A 16,446-nucleotide genomic window follows, 5' to 3' on the forward strand; every position below is an offset into this window, starting at 1 on the left:
AAACAAACAAACAAACTCTTTAGGTTTATTATATTAGTATAATTAACAAATCGACTTATAGTATTAAACTATTACAGGACGGCATCAAGCTGGCGTCGTCGGGCGCGGGCAGCCCGGCGCCGCAGCCGGTGCAGTGGCGCGTGCGCAGGAAACCAGGTAAATAGTGTGGAAAGGATTTGTTTATGTATGTTATGTATTGAATATGTACATTTAACATTGGTAGTGGTAGATGTATGATATGACGAAACGCTAAGGTAAAGCTTTGTTAACCGGTGGTATTTATTTCTATGTACTTAATATGTAGCCTGTGGCCTGTAGGTAATACACGCTTTATAATATTATGACAACTGGGAATGGACCTCACACCTCAGTTCTAAAATGCTGCTCTACTCTTGTACCCAGGACACGACAAATAATTATTTATTGAAGTAGTTAGAGCGAATATAATTGTGTAATACACCTACCATTTTACGATAAAACACACTTGGAATGTTATAAATACTCGAGGTTGTCCTGCTTTCAAATTAAAACTTGGCCTTGAGATTTCAAAATGACTCCGCCAATGTCAACAAGCTACTTTGAGGAAGAGATATTTTTTGTGAATTTTCAATATTCTGGTAAATTGATCGCTATCTACCTATATATTTGATCTTTATCTTTAACTAAATATAAATGGTATACATAAAATTTATTACCAATGATACAGTACGATAATGATCGTCTGAAACCACGAATCAGCTTTCGATGGTTTCTTGATAATACAAAAAAGATAATAAAAAATACTCAAAGTGGTAACTTCAAAATCGAAATATAATTTCGTAAATATCAGATAAACATATTATACATCAACCTAAAAAAAAATACATCAAAGTAAATAGTTCGTTTCGAGTAAATAATCAGTTTTACGATTTCCTTAAAGCTGTGATGCAATAAATAACACACTGGTAATAAAGCGATGGTTTCTCAGAGAGCATTTCATGATTCATAAAATCCTATGCAGTGTTGTAGGTTTAGTCCGTAGGTTTAATCTGTAAATGCATTTCCTAGGCATAGGTTACGAGTTTCATGCAATAAAACACCGCTTTATTACCGTCATATTCTCTTTTGTCCGTCATAGCTCTGCTATAAATATATCTGATAATTTAACTCAAATTATATAGGCGGTTGCAATGGAAGGGTGCAATAAAAATATAATTGCTTCTTGATTTTGTATGCAACGGCTGAATAATAATTGGTTGTGAGTGTATGGAATTACTTTTATGTTCGTATTATAAAGACGGTATATCAAATAATTTTATGGATAGTTCGAAGATATTAACTTACAAATAATACCGCCTAGATATAAATTTGAACAGATTATCTTGAGAGCTGCAGTAAATAGTTTATTGTGATTTTTATACGTATTTTGTAATGTATCTTTTATAGCTTTCAGATTTTGAAATTAATTCTTCAAAATCTAGATATAAATCTAATGCATGCTGCACATAATATACTGACCGCCTCCTTGGTACCTAGTGGTAAACGCGCGAGCGTAGTAAATGGGTTAACCGATGGGTCCTGGGTTCGATTCCCAGTGAAACATATGTATTATGCATTTGCCCCTTACCCCTCTATGGTAGAGCAAATTCAATTCTTCTGCTTGTATAGTATGGTATGGTTTTATAATATTTTTGGTAGCTAGTTCTAAGTATATGGCGCCATAATACACAGCAAAATACTTTCATTTTGAACTCTAGATAATGGTTTAAGACACCGCTCTACCTTTATTTTACTGCCCATCATAATTCGCAAGTAGTCTATAAAGTTATCTTATAATCAATTTCATATGATTAATTTAAAACTGCGTCGTAATACAAGCACGAATCCATTATTAAAAGTTTTAATTATGTAGCGGCGGTTGTATGAAGTTAATGAAAACACGTCTGACCCACGGATCGTCAACTGAAATACGCCTATTACGGGAATACCTCGATTATTAATGGTTTTCATTACGTTGCCTTTTAATCCTAATAGACCGTAATGGGCCCTTATGACGGATAGCATCGTTATTATGAGCTGAATGTTAATTTGGTTTATCATTGCTTTATTACGCTCATCTACTGTTACTGCGGTTAATTTGGTTTTACGTACATTGTTGAATTTTCGAAACTCTAAATTGGAACAACATATTAGCCATTTATAAACTCTCTTTTCCTAATTTATATTTAGAATTGTAACTTCTACCACCACAATAAATGAATTATTTAGAGAAGCTTTGTTTATCGTATCTTACATTACTTATTTATAATTATTACTGCTCCACGAATCCTCGGCGTAATAAAGTTAAATTTCTCGTCTCATATAAATTAGTAGTATAAAGTAGATTTCTATTTGCCACACAATGAAGACAGTATTAGAAACACCTCCTACGTGTTTACTTCTGAGGACACTCATTAAAATATCAAATTAGGACACGATTCATAATATGTATGTATTGTATTTCGATGTTTTCGTAAACGCTCTGATTACAAATCGATACTTACTGTGTCGCTGAGTATACCCAATTTACTTATGGTTATGTTTATCAAGACCTATTTGCTAGCACTTTTTTCACTCATGATTTCTTATATAATGTTAGATCAACAATAATAATTGATTGATGGAATAATAATAAATAGAAACTTGTCTGAAAAAATATTATATTGTTAGATATAAGATAATAGGCAGAACAAAGGAAGGATAGTGGTATCATTTTCAAGGTTTGTCTTGTTTTTGTTTACCGTAGTTGCCACAACTTGACAAGCACGGTAATGGATAATTCTGTGGTTTAATCAATCAAGTTTCGCGTAAATTCGAGAAGGTGACCCTTGTTTGATTAATTGATAAAATATTTGCGTGTTAGCTAGAGATAGATAAATGATAACCGCTTGGGATTCTTGTGATTAATGTGTTTTATATAAAGTATGTACCTACATGAGAATAAAGACAATTTATTTGCGTGATTTATTTCTGAAAGTATAATTCGTTTGAAATTTAAATTAAGTATAACACGGTTTTAAAACACAATGTTTTACATAGAATTAAAAATAATGTATGCGATGTTCACAGTGGGAACAAAGTTGAACAAAAGTACGTCTTAAATATTAAAATTTAAAACATTGCATTTTTCTTACATTAGAAAAATATATCAATGGTACTTAATTACGTTTTTTGTTCGAGTTAAATGAAAATTAATTTCACAATTTTTAAAATTAATAGACTTGTTACTATGGTTAGGCAGAAGTAGTGGGTATTTTTTTTTTATTCCTCGTTAAAGAAATTAAAACATTTAATGTTACGATCTATTGTGTTTCACAGTAATATATAAATAAGTAATATATAAATAAATATAACTTATTTTATTAAATGTTTGCTCTTGTATTTCTTTCGTAAAATACTTCATACAAATATTTAAGAGGATTTACATGGAATTGTATTATATGAAGTTTTTCATCAGCGAAAGTGCTGTCATCATCGATCATCATGATGTACTTAAAGATTATCCTTATTGTGATATCATCCATAAATAAGAACATTCTACAAACTCGGTTAACTCAAACTCAAAGTCCCTTTATAAATATAATTTTACGATAATTATATGCATAAAGGAACTTTGTTAATGAACGAATAAGTATTGTGCGTAAATTCTTATGGGACTAAATTCCTAAGACGTTTTAATTTAGCACGGAATCCTATTTAATTGTTCTCTTGAAATAAAGACAGCATAAATTCTCGGAAAGCACCTTAATTCATATAATTTACATTTCCTCTCCCAGTTTTGTTTTTAGCCAGGCCTCAACGTTCTTTTAGGTTTCGTTTTGTTTTTGTAAGACGTGATTATGGTTATATGAATTACTAAATTTCCGCCCGCGGCTTCGCCCGCGTTTTCAAAGAAAACCCGCATAGTTCCCGTTCCCCTGGGATTTCCGGGATAAAACCTATCCTATGTGTTAATCCAAGTAATCGGTTCAGTAGAATTTGCGTGAAAGAGTAACAAACACACACACATCCTCACACACTTTCGCATTTATATCTATTAGGAGGAAAGACAATGGTACATGATTCTAATTAATGTCTTGTCGCGAGCGAATTATATTCATGAATGAATGTATTTTTGTTGTGCATTTTGTTGAGAAGTACGGTTTTAAGAATTACTATTGTGAATGTTATATGAATGAAATGATAATTTGCGGCTTATTACAGAAATTACAGTGTAAGACTGTTAATAAATGAATGACGAAGCCTTGACTGTAACGAAAAGCCCTGTAAAATTGTATTAGCAATTTCGAATAATATTTATGTGTTTTCCCTATTAAAATTTCTTTTTTCATGAAACACATAATATTTTACATATTTTAATACCATTCACTACATTTTATAACCGAAATATAAAATACAAAGTAACAGTATCTTTACTTTTTAAGTTTTATAACTCACGTGTAGATAGATCCAGAGATGATGAATATGTTGGCGTCGTGGCAATACCGTCACGTCATGGAATAAGGCGACGAGTTTGGTATCTTTGAATCTTGCCAAAGAAGTTTCACTTCTGACACATGTGCTCGGAACACACACTCTTCTTTTAGTAGTAGGTATTCATACTTCAGATTTCTATCTAGGTTCTATCCATACAGTTGCACTTGACTACAGCCTTTATTACGTAAGCTACGTATTGGCGATGGCTGATAAATCTTCCCGTTTGCTTTGCTGTCTCATAAAAAAAAACTTTCTAGCTACACGTGGTCGATACTTATACACAGTGACCTCAAAGAAATGATATCATTTAGTCAGTGTTTTTGTAGATTTTATGCTTCATTTCTAAATTTAAAAAATGCCTGCGTGTACGCACGTAAGAAGTGAAACTTCTTCATGCCTGCGTGTACTAGTGTACGCACGTAAGAAGTGAAACTTCTTCAAAAATCCTTAGTTTTCAAAAAAAATACTATAGTAAGTATGCAACTTTACAGAAATACGTCGAATCACGCGTGGTAGAGATAAAAAAAAGATGGCGCGTAACGGAAAAATATCACGCGTAACCAAAAAATGTTACACTACATTTTTTTCCAACCCCGATAAAGAAGGTTTCACTTCAAAAATATTGCTACGTATCTATATTTATTGTAATTAGTAATAACTAATAGATCACATAAGTGAAGGGCAAATAACTTATGTTTTTGTTTTATTGGAATGAAAAAAAAAAATTCGTAGTATAGTTGTTCTGACAATTTCTTCTTTAATCGCACATTCTTAATAGGGTTAACATGAAATAAGGTTATCGTCGTAATGAAATTGTTCAAGCTTGAGCGAGCCTTGTATCAATATAATAGTGTCGTCTTAAAGAAAAATAACACTTAACATTAAGTACTTCGTCTCATTGTAAATTTCAGATCGCACGACAATAATAGAGGCAATAAAAGTAAACGATATAACTCGATATCGCTACGCCATTGGACAAATGTGTTTAAAACTGCTTGCCTTGCAGTTCTGGCAATGTTGGTGATATTGTGTTTTAATATTATCATAGATTACGAGGCATTAAGGGAATATTGGTACAGCGGTTGTTTATTGCATGCAGATGGTTTAATCGGTTTTCTGTGTGAGTTAGGGTTCAACTTTACGACGAAAGCAATTACTTTAGAAATTATTACTTCTGCATAATCTTCGGCTTGAGAGTTTGTTTAAGAAAATCTGGTAGATATGATTTAATTTTTTTAAATAATTATATGTCATAATGGGTATAATTTCAGAACTGCCACTACTTCCTGTTATTACCTGATACCTACCATCTTCCTATAACCATACATTATGATAACTATATGCAACTTGCAATATGTACTTTTACCACCTTTTACAACAAATGTTCCCGCATCGTTTCGCACCGTACGTAGCCGTCGCTGCTTTACGAAAGATCGATCATCGAACAGATGGCATATACACCTGCCAGAGTTGGTCTACATACATGGGCTACATATACAGGACTTCACCCTACGACCCCGTGTATATAAAACATTTGCGAAAGAATTACCATAGATCAATGGGTCACAGAGTAGCGATTTTGCGGCCAATGTCACACGTTATGCGACCCGCATGTAATGTGTGCTAGCCTTTAGACATAGTGTGATTTGAAGGCTGGTAATAAACACCATATGGAGGAAATTCAACGGTTAGATTCATTGGAATTAGATAACGATACGTAAATAGGAATGTATTTATTTATTTACAGAAATTGTCCATAAGGTTCCAGAAGTCAACTACAGTAGGTATTGTGTTGGTAAATCCAACACAATTCCTACTGTAGTTGACTTCTAGACTGTACTACAAGGACAAAGCGAAAAATTGTCCCTACTATCGTCACACAAATAGTTAATATATGTATTTCTGTAAAGTAATCGAGCACTAAGCTGAGTATAAATCTCACGACCCTTTCAAATTCCACGCGACTCACTGGTCTTTCCACAGTGACATGGAAAAATTTCACTTCACATACACTTTTATGAATATTTTATTATATATAGAACTTGATATTACTAGGTATTGTAGTTTGTTATATTTCCCAAGTGTATCTTTATGAGGAAAATGTATATTAGACTATAGAATTACGACGTAGAATTTTTCTTTACATGTTTCTGGTTTTTATTAATATCTTATGGGTTTTCTGAAATGCTACCCTAAAACTGAGAGTCTGAATTTTAAGTTCGGTGTCGCGTTTTTAGAAAATTTCATAGCAGGTACATTTTACAGATATTTTAATGTGGTGACATTGCGGAAATTGTTCAGAAGAAGGTATCAATAATAATCATTGAAATTATCTCGAAGATTTAATTCACCAACTAAAGAGGTTTTAAGGAACTTGTGACATCCCGATACCCAGTTTATTTTAAATTTATATTATTAGTAGGTACACGTATAAACAGACGACGCCGCATGCAACGTCTAGTTCTACACTAATTCAATACAGTTATATCATCTCTCCTTTATGTCCTGTCTTACAATGTACATGGATAAATTATTATCTTCCTCTCTGTTTATTGTCGGAGTAAGAACACATGCGGTGTGTCATTAAACTTAATAATGGCCCAATTTGTAACCACAATACTCGTATATCTTCGATATCGCTACACTATCTACGTTAATTGTATGTTTGGGAATAAATCTATCTATGGAAAAGTCACTCGTTTCACAATTTACTACCCGTGGTTTTCTCTCGAAGCTCGGAGATTTTCATAAAAATTGCTCCATATGTTCCCGCTGTTGCAGGCTTCAATCTTACTCATAAATACAATCCCTTTAATGCATTCGAAATGTGATTTACTTCAACACATCGCGTTATGTGTTTCAAATACTTTTGATACTTTTTCATTTATAAACGGCACAAGAGGGATAAAAGAAGAGGAAAATGTTTTTTGCTTAATGTTGAAAATTACAACGAGGACAATAAACTATAAAGAAAATTTGTCGACTAATGTCCTATCGTTGGCTGCTTCTACCCAAAACGGCAATTTTCAGTAGATTGTTTTCGTTTCGTTTCATTCTTTTATTCTCGACAAAAAATGTAATAGTATTACGAAATAATATCAAGTTTATTTAAATTAAATACGCTTTTAACTTTCTGTACGTAACCCATGAATTATATCGTTCATAAATTATTGTTCGCACTAAAATATGAAAAAAAAAATTGTCTTACTATGTCTTACAATATTTAATAAGTTAAATTAAAAGCAAAAGCTCTGTAATGAGACGCAATAAACCGCATATTTGCATACCTTTTGACCTCACGAAGTGACCAGAGCCGCACATAAAACGAGTAACATATAGGACACCGGGTTTAAATAAAGCGGGAAAAATAATACAATAAAGAATAATTAGCTGTACAGCAGCCAGTAGAAGGTTGTATATCTCCTTGATTAGTTATATCAAAGTTTTACCTTTGTGGCGAGCGGTAAAGTTGCTCGCACAAAACTTTTATTGGCTACGGTTTAGATGTTCGCTTGTGTACGCTAAATATAGCTTTGTATTACTATATTCTGGTAAATTACTTGTTAGCGTTGGGATAATATTTATTTAGATTTACATCTCTTGTATTAGGAGAAAATTGGTAGATTTAATTAGAAGTTTTACACTTAATGGTTATTTAGGATGATTTTTCTATATCTATATAATATAATATATATCCTTATTAAAATGTGGTCCAATAAGATTATTATATAAACAGTGTATATTATATAACTCAGTAAGTATATTATTATATAAGAGTGGAAACACGAAAAAGTTATTTTTGAAAAATTACGACACATTTTCTACATCAAAGCAACATACGAAGATGAATTAAATATTATTAGAAAACAAATGTTTACAAAGTTAGATGTAATGTCATTTCTCTTTATGAGATAACAACAATGCTCATTCCTCGGTGTGGAATGAGCATTTGGGTTTCTGTGGAAAAATGCTTTAAATATTATTCTTGTCCTTACGAATAAACGTTAAAAATATATCGTTACGAAATAATGAAATTCAGATTCATGTATTAGCTTTTCTAGAAGCTTTTTGTGGCGATCCGTAATCTAATCAAGGAATCGTGTAGGTATTATCGTGTGTTACGCCCACTTAAATAAGAATTTCTGGAGATGAGGCAATATATGTATATTTAACAAAGCTTCTTTCCATTGATCTCGGAGGATAGCAAGATTCCACAATCACTCGTAATGTCTACCTACATACGTAAGAAAATTATTTATACCTTATACCTCAGAAAATAATAATTGTTTGATAAATTTAAAACGTAAATGTATTAATCGATATGCATAATAATAGTGTTTTTTTGTCTTTTTTTCATGGCGTGATTTATGTCTGGAGAGTGATTATAAGCTTATTTTTATATCCCATATTAATTTTCTTTGACAACGCAGGTCAAACCACGGGCGAAAGCTAGTCAATATATAGACAGGTGCATGCGATCAATGATGACACAACGGGAAATGTTTCCAAATAAATGTGAGTTCACGCGGCGGCCGAGTGGCCCAGTGTTTGGTAGAATTCCAGTGACGTCACGGCTCACGATACTGAAGAAAACAGGCTCATCAATGTGTGTCTTGTTTGTTTGGATACATTTATTTCATAGTGTAGCTGTAACCCACTGAAACAAATTTTCAAATCCGTAGTTCCTTAGATTAGCACGTTCAATTAAATAATAAACAAACTTTTCAGCTCTATAATATTACGTATAGATAATAATGAAAACTTTTTTTGAGTAGAGGCATTTCACCTGCAAAATCTTCATATAATATGTGCGTATGGTTGTGCTTTACGCATTATGTTTTATTTGTTTATTAACGGCTTACACCCAATCAATATTTATTAGTTTATTCTAAACGTATCACTATATTTCTTTACTTTATAATACCCCTTACATGCTTCAACGTACGTTCTCATTTTTGAGTTTTGGTTGATGAACATTGTTTTATCATCAGACAAAGTGTTGGATGGGCTTATATATCAGTTTGCGAAGTATTAGGCAATATTATAAATACTATTAGGTTAATCCAACTAATATTATCAAAAAAAAAACAGAAAGTGGCAATTAATAATCTGCCTCAAGTACAAAATCAGTTTAATAATGACAAAGTTAAAATAGAAAGTTTTTAATTTTATGTTCCTAATTCATAAAACGAGATTCTAATCATCAAAAAAGAAACACATAAACCTTTTGAAATCCTAGTGAAAGTTACCTTCTGTTCGTAGTCACATGATTTTTAACTGACCCATCGAAGTTACAAAAACCTGTATAAGGTTATAGAAAAAAAAAAAATAACTGCCTTAGTCGCTTTACTATTTCTGAACAAGTTTATATAGTAATTTATTAGAGTTTAGAATTAGAAGAATAACGAAAATAGTTCCAAATTGTTTTTCCTATAAATACATTACGTTTAGTCTCAGCTATCAATAGGTCCATAAGATTTCTGAAAGGCTAGACATAACTATTGAAGTTTCTAGTCGACTTGTTGCTTAAAGATGTTGTAACTATGGTAAAGGGCATTGACCTCTCCATTTCCCCTGAGTCTAGGTAATCTATTTAGTATTCCAGACGGTTCGTACGTAGTTGACATGCACTAGGCTGTTTATTAAATGTTAAAATAATACAGTGATATAGGAAGGATGATAAAACCATTACTATGTAGTGTGCAATAAAAATTTAATGATAATTGTATGTTTTTAGAGATTAAATTTATATTTTAGAGCAGGCTCCAAGGAGATGTTCGTTTGCAAAAATAGCGGACCTAAATTTGACTTCTGATATATATTGTATAGGTCCCAGACATCCTATAGACAGATGTTGCCAACCAGTTAGGTGGTCCCCCTGCCCGCACCCCGGTAATTAAATATGGCATACAAAGAAAAAAATAAAAATTTCCAAAACATGCCGTGTGGGGTATCAAATGAATGAGCTTATTGAGTAGATCACGAATATATAGCATACTATATACATTACTTACACTTTCTCTAAGATTTTTTAGAAAATTTACGAAAATGGTCCATTTTTGAGTTAACTTTAAACCACTATAGATTGAAAACTCATGAATATATTTTTTAAATTATTATTTTAAATAATTAACAATAGTCCATTGTTTACGATTCAATAGTTCGTACAGTGAAATAGTTGCATGGGGGAGTGGGGGGAGCATTCAAAGATGGCGAGTTTCGATATTTCAATATATGTATTTCTTAAAATTTCGGACTCAGTGGAGACGTTTGCAAAAATTGCGGACCTCAATCTGACTTCTGATATATATTATATAGATCCCAGACATCCTATAAACAGATGTTGCCAACCAGTTTTGTGATCCCCCTCCCCCCTCCCCTCCATCACAAATATTATTGATAAATTACAAAGTTTTTGGTTTGAATTATGGAATTATTGGTAATTTTGTGTTATAAATAAAATACAAGGTAGTAAACTAATAGAATTATTTTATTTTGATCCATTTTTACGAAATTTACGGAGAAAAATGCTTACACATGCAACAGTTTGATTTTGTTACAAGTTTTTACAATTATTGTTTACACATTTACACAAGGATATACATTTCAGTGCTGCTTTTCTGCAGGTACACGACATTGTGCGACAGTTGGATTGACATTTACACGGTTTTATCATCAGTTTTATTCATGAGTTTTCAATCTATAGTGGTTTAAAGTTAACTCAAAAATGGACCATTTTCGTAAATTTTCTAAAAAATCTTAGAGAAAGTGTAAGAAATGTATATAGTATGCTATATATTCGTGATCTACTCAATAAGCTCTTTCATTTGATACCCTACACGGCATGTTTTGGAAATTTTTATTTTTTTCTTTGTATGCTATATTTAATTACCGGGGTGCGGGCAGGGGGACCACAAAACTGGTTGGCAACATCTGTCTATAGGATGTCTGGGATCTATACAATATATATCAGAAGTCAGATTTAGGTCCGCTATTTTTGCAAACGAAACTCCACTGAGAGTCCGGTCTATTTATTTCGAAGTATTATGATAATTTTGAGTATGCTGTATGAACTTAACATAATAGCTGAAAATGTACTTGAAATAATGAAATACTTCAATTGAAATAATGAATGTACGCCAATGTTTCTCAAACAATTCATCGCCTAATTTCTTTGACCGCTCTACAAAATATATTTTTCTTTCAAGACTGATAGTTAAATTATTAAATATAAAACCAAGTTTTAATATAAAATATTTTCCTGGCTTCTTAATAAAGAATTTTTGTCTTGCCACCAACTTAAATCCCTGTTTAACTTCGAAGCGCTTATGTCATATACAAGATTCATATTAAAGTTGGGTGAAAATTTCAGTTTCTTTTTTTTTTTTATTTATTTAATCTCCGGTGTAATTCTTTTCTATGGCAAATAGTAGGTACGTGTATGAAGTTAAAATGTTTGCTTGGATAATACACGTGTAAGTAACCAACGTTAGAATGGTTGGCATAGGTCACTTACATGCCATTTAAACGTTTAACATTAGGTACATACTTACATTACGATTGCTTTGTTTATTTATAAGAATTTTCTACAGGGCTACAGGCGTCTGTGTATTCGATTATAATGGAAATTGTATATCTGATATAGAAGGCTCAGTTCTTTTTATATTTCTCCTTAGGTAGAGTCTGTTCTTAGGGTATTTATAAAATCAATGTTGATATCTAACTATTATTTACCTTTTCAAATAAATGCATGAGGTAAGGCTACACGGATCGATAAGTTGTTTGTTTGCATCTAGCGGTCGCTCACCTACTGGCATGTGACGGCGATGACACCAATCCCATGTGCGCTCCGCCAAAAATACATTCGTGAATGAACGAAACCCGCCAATTCCGAACGATCCTGGAGCGCTCGTGGAAAATTTCACATCCGGCTAAATTTCAGCCTCCAAACCCCACATGAAAATAACCCTTACACCTCAAATCATAAAGACACAAGTCGCGTGACCGATCCGTGGAAAACAATTCGGTGAATGCTATGTTTCCATGAGCGTATCTCAAATATCATTCATCGTATTGTACATACTTGACGTTGTAATTTCGTTTTAGATTCATAGGGGTATTAAACTTTATTGGAACTAGTTACGTAAAGCAATAAATAAAAGAGGACGACATTAACGATCCGATGGTCCCGTCGCATACTCCGCATATTTTTACATCTACATTCTCAATGCAGTATCAGTAATTTTGTTGTCATGTGGAAAGTGTAATTTTTGCGTTTACAGCAAAAACGTTTGGCATTTAACTGTTGTCATTGCAAAGACAAGTGAAAATGTAACACACAATACGTCATTTGCGATGGTTAATTGATAGAAATTATAATCAATGGGAAATTGGAAAGAATTAAATATATGTAGTAACTATTCTTTATGATAAGATCAAAGATAGAATACTAGAACCATGTTATTCATGACCGAGTTTGTTGTTTGAGTTCTCAGCGTTAGAAGTATCCCAGATCGGTTGGATTCTGTATGCAAAGTGGAGGGAGGTGATGAATTGGCACTTCGCATGACACAGTCGAATCACATTAGCATTTATTATGGTAATACTTTGCATTGAACTTCTGTGGTAGAGAAGGATTTACTCAGTTCGAGAAAGCCTATTCTTGTTATACGTATTACATTTAACTTATATTGTAAAACATAAGGTATTTTTGTTCAAAGGGCTGTGCTCTACATTGTCATATCTTACCCAATGTTTTTAAATAGTTCTTTTCTTCTTGTGAAGTTTGACATCGATTCCAAAATCTAAGCCTCTAGGAATCCACTTCAGACTCAGTTTCATAACTTTTATAAGAATGACTCAATCTATAACCACCGTAATCATATACTTAACTTTATACAATAATAAGCATTAATAATTTCATATAAAATCTCTTTATTACGTCAAAATTAACGAGGACAATAAATAATTAATTTTTAGCCGACACGTGCCAGAGCAGTTTAACAAATGACGGTACTCCAGTGAGGATATTTATTCACTAAGTCGTTCCTCGTAAGACGACTCGACTTGACGGCTATTTACCTATTTCGGAACTTTATTAAATCAAATCGGACGCCTCTCGAAATAGAAGTACTTAGGGTCTGGAATATCAAATTGTTGAGAAATTCTAGGAGAATATTCGTGAACTCAGACTTAACAGTCTTTGTGACGTATATTACCTATTGAATTAAAATTGTTTAGAATATTCAATTGAACCTGTTATTATTTCATTGGAAGGCTATTGAGAAGCTGATATAAGGAGGTACGAAAATATATACCATATAATATATTGTATTACTAGCTGCTCCGCGCGGTTTCAAAGAATTTTTCAAATCGGACCAGTAGTTCCCGAGATTAGCGCGTTCAAACAAACTAACAAACAAACTCTTCAGCTTTATAATATTAGTATAGAAGTATAGATAAGTATAATGGTCGCTGATGATAAACTCACGATAAGTGACATGTTCCTGTATACATAAAATATTACATTTTAAAACAACATTGATAGTATAACTACAGGAAACATTAATATATTTACTTAGTTTAGACATACATAAGTAGAGTTGTATGATTTTAATACTTGCAAACTGGAACATATGAATGCAAGATATTCCAAGAGGTATTTTCTTAGCGGAATACATTAATATCTTAAGTGTGAAACGGATTACTAATGTAGATAAGAACTGTGGAGCAGTTGGCGTACCATTTTATTCTTGTATAGGGTTACCATAATTTGTGACCAGTTTTGGAACCTGAAAAAAATCATTATATTAGAAAATTTAATATGTATAATTTTTAGTAGAGTTGAACACGATATTTTATACATTTGGCCTGAAATAATACTTTTGTCTTAGATATTTATAGGCAACATTACATATTTAAACAACTTCATACTTCTAAAAACATATATCTGTAATCATGCAATAATTATGATATGATAACTTAGTATTACAATAAATAACCTCTATATTATTTTATCATTAACCATTATTAACCACATTAATATTAAATTTAAAAACACAAGCTAACCCGAATAAGAATGTTCAAAAATTTATAACACAAACATCAAGGATTTTATACAAGGGATACTTCTTTTCATACAATTTTATGGTAAGACCAGGGCAAAACGCATGGTGTGCCTAGGGAATGATAAATGCTCCAACCATTGCCAACTGAAAGAAACGCTATTTGTTTCTCATCTGACTTTTGGCTTCGCTGTTCCGCTACTGCAGTGGAATCTACAGAAAAAAAACGTTAAATTGCGCATCGTCCTACATCAACAAAATTCGACCTAATTTTGTTAGACTTTTTGCTCATATGCCGTACTGCGCCTAGTGTTTCATAATTTCGCTTTATGTTGGTTTAATATTAAAGCAAAGTAAAACTACTTATATAAATACTAGAGGTCCGCCCCGGCTTTGCCCGTGGTACATATTTCGCAATAAAAGGTAGCATAGGCTACCGCTAGGCATACGACATAGGTCCTTTCTCGGGTATCAAAATATCTCCATACCAAATTTCATGCAAATTGGTTCAGTAGTTTAGGCGTGATTGAGTAACAGACAGACAGACAGAGTTACTTTCGCATTTATAATATTAGTATGGATTACGAACTTCAGTTCACCTGTAAAAGTTTCATTAGTAATTATTTAAATAAAATGTTGCATACGTGTTACTGTACACGAAAACAATATATCGGAAAAAAAGATTTAGTACAATTTTATAAATGCTTTTAGCCTTTGCAAAAGTACAGCACACATATACTAATATAAAGTAAATGCCCTGCTCATTGAATAATTTTAGACAACAGTGAGGAAACACGGTGCGCAACTTGGAAATGCAAAATAAATATGTATAATATTTCGTCCTTTCAATATCGTAGTCAATTCCCCTTCCACGAATTGCCAATATAGAGGCTTCTTAAAGGGTTCACGTGTAAAGGATTATTAAAATGTATAAATACCATTGACGCACAAATTCTAAAATAGACCTAGAACTACTATAGTCCATTGAAATGTTACATTTTTTTGGCCTAACCTTGCATTTTTTAGAGGACGCAATTTTATTTTTTGGATGTGTAGGGGGGTTCAATGTGAAGCTAAAACCAAGTTTGTGGGGTCGCCACCCTTGTCCCACGGCCGCCATCTTGAAAATAGTGGTTGAAATGGTTTTTACGATATATCTCATAAACTATTAATCTGATAAAGAAATTTGTTAACATTATTTGTTGCAAATTAAATTCTCTACAACTTTGGTCCAGTAACTTTTTGTCGTAGAACTATAAATAAAAAATTTATAAGCGAAAATGTTCAGAAATTAGAGCTATTTAAATGTTTCGATAAAATTGTTTTTTATCATTTTACGAAGAAATGATATCAGACCATTTTTTAGATTGCTTTTCGAGGAACAACTTTTACATACAACATTTTTTCATTACGTCAATAGCTAAGGTTTTACAGCGCTCTGAAGTGAGTACTATTTTTCAGTACTCTTAACTATACATATATTGGCTATTGGCTCTTTTCCCATGCAGCACTGCAAGAACAGAACATTTCAGCCCTGCTTTTCGACGTAAAAAAAAACGTGCTTCCAGACTCTACCTCCTGGGTGGTGAGGAAAAGAGTCAATAATTAATTATTAATAATATTGCAAAATTAATTATTAAAAATATTATAATAACAAAAAAAAACAATTACTGATGACAAATAATTATTAGTACACACATTTTATATGTATAATGTATCTAGCTAAGAGTACTGAAAAATAGTACTAATTTCGGAGCGCTTTAAAACCTTAGCTATTGACTTTATGAAAAAATGTTGTGTGTAAAAGTTGTTCCTCGAAAAAAAATCTACAAAAATGGTCTGATATCATTTCTTCGTAAAATGATAAAAAAAAGTTTTATTGAAAAAT

At 32.2% G+C, this 16,446-nt stretch overlaps 1 protein-coding gene across 2 annotated transcripts in view; it reads left to right on the plus strand.

The window, feature by feature from the left end:
- LOC123697877 (dual 3',5'-cyclic-AMP and -GMP phosphodiesterase 11) overlaps window positions 1–16,446 on the plus strand; it is a 194,564-nt gene that overhangs the window by 45,257 nt on the left and 132,861 nt on the right. For both annotated transcript variants that reach the window (XM_045644442.1, XM_045644444.1), the window contains exon 2: window positions 78–156. The gene's annotated coding sequence lies outside the window, so the exon portion shown is untranslated. The remainder of the gene's footprint in view (window positions 1–77; window positions 157–16,446) is intronic.

The sequence above is a fragment of the Colias croceus genome, chromosome 15 (genome assembly GCF_905220415.1).
Source record: "Colias croceus chromosome 15, ilColCroc2.1".
NCBI classification, from domain to species: Eukaryota; Metazoa; Arthropoda; class Insecta; order Lepidoptera; family Pieridae; genus Colias; species Colias croceus.